The sequence below is a fragment of the Canis aureus genome, chromosome 21 (genome assembly GCF_053574225.1).
Source record: "Canis aureus isolate CA01 chromosome 21, VMU_Caureus_v.1.0, whole genome shotgun sequence".
NCBI lineage: Eukaryota > Metazoa > Chordata > Mammalia > Carnivora > Canidae > Canis > Canis aureus.
In genome coordinates, this window is record NC_135631.1 from 43,449,170 (window position 1) to 43,450,728 (window position 1,559).

Consider the following 1,559-nt stretch of genomic DNA (forward strand, 5'->3'; position numbering starts at 1 on the left):
CAATGCTCAATGTGCGAACTACCCTGGCATGGAAGACGTGGGCAGGGAGCTGGGTCCATCCGCCGCCCCTATCTGGAATGTGGACTCTGGAAGTGATGCACCGAGAAGCAGGGCTGGGAAGGCTCCCTCCTGGCCGCGGTGGGGGCGGGGGCAGGCGTGCACTTTCCTGGGGCTGCCCGCCATGCCACACCACCGACAGCATCATATCACACAGGTACTGCTTCCCCAAGTGGTTCCGTAGCTTTCCCAGAAACTATGTGGCCGGCTGTCTCCATAGCTTCCTGCTAGGGCCTGTTTCTGCTACTTGCAATCAAGATCTGACTGGTCCACCTGACCAGCTTCTATTTGTCCTTTGAGACCCCTCTTGTTTACAACTTTGTCTAGAAATAGCCCCCATCCCTTCCCACCCCTAGCCAGGCTTCTCCACTGGGCTCCCATAGAAGTCCAGCCTATGGGGGCTCAGCATTGGTAACTGTGTCATGACCTGCCACTCACCCCTGTGCCCCCTATTCCAGGCAATCATTCCTTGAGGACAGAGAAGAGGTTTTGCTTCCCTCGGTCCCCAGCATGCAGCACTGTGTCTAATAGAACATGCAGTAGTAGCAGCTGTGCTATTGTTAAAAGTAACAGTAATAACAACAGGCATAACTAACATTTCTTGAGCATCTGCTATGTGCTAAGAGATACACACTCTTGTCAGGTCCAAGACAAAGATTTAAAAAAAATTTTTTTTTTCAAGACAAAGATTTTAATGCAAGAACATACACCAAGAGATGCCCACAAGGTATGTTCGAATAGTGTGGCTCAGCAACCCCAAGGAAACACTGGCTCTGTTCCCTCAGTGAGCACCCCCTCCTTGCTCTCTTCTCTCCTCCTCTGGATATATCTCCTGTGGTCCACTCTTGTCCTCAGCTAGATGTTATTTAATACCTAGAAAAGTAATTAGCTGTGGTTATGGTGCCAGTTGCAAGTGCCTTTGTCCTTTAGAGAAGCTTCTATTGTGAAAAGGTTTTAGGAGAAACAGTCTTTATTTGCAATGCCTTATAGCAGATCGTACTTGTTTGCAGGGCGTGGGCATAGGAGCTGAGGAGGGAGAGAGAAAATACGAGAGAGAACACGTCCCCGTGTGAAGGGGTGGGAGGCGGGTGGCGGGGAGCTGCTCCCATCCTGGCAGGGAATTTCCATCTGCAATGGAACCAGAGGACAGAAAATGGGAAGGCTCACCCATGTGACCTCAGAAAAACAAAACCTGAGGACTGAGAGACCGATTTTCTGTAGATGCCTGGTTTATAGGAAATTGAAAATATTGGAGCTTCTCTTAAATGATAGGGCGTTAGTCAGGGATCGCCTCACATTGACCTTGGAAAGATTTTGCTTATGGTATCCAGAGACGTGAACAAGAAATGACCCAGGCTGGGCTGGTCTCACAAAAAGGAGCTAAATTGAGTTTTGTTTGTATGACTGGACCGGTTCTATCTGCCCAGGGGAATTTCAAAGCTGGCGTCTATGTGTTTTGACTTTAACAGACTCTAACTGAATTCCCCTCTCTACATTTTCTG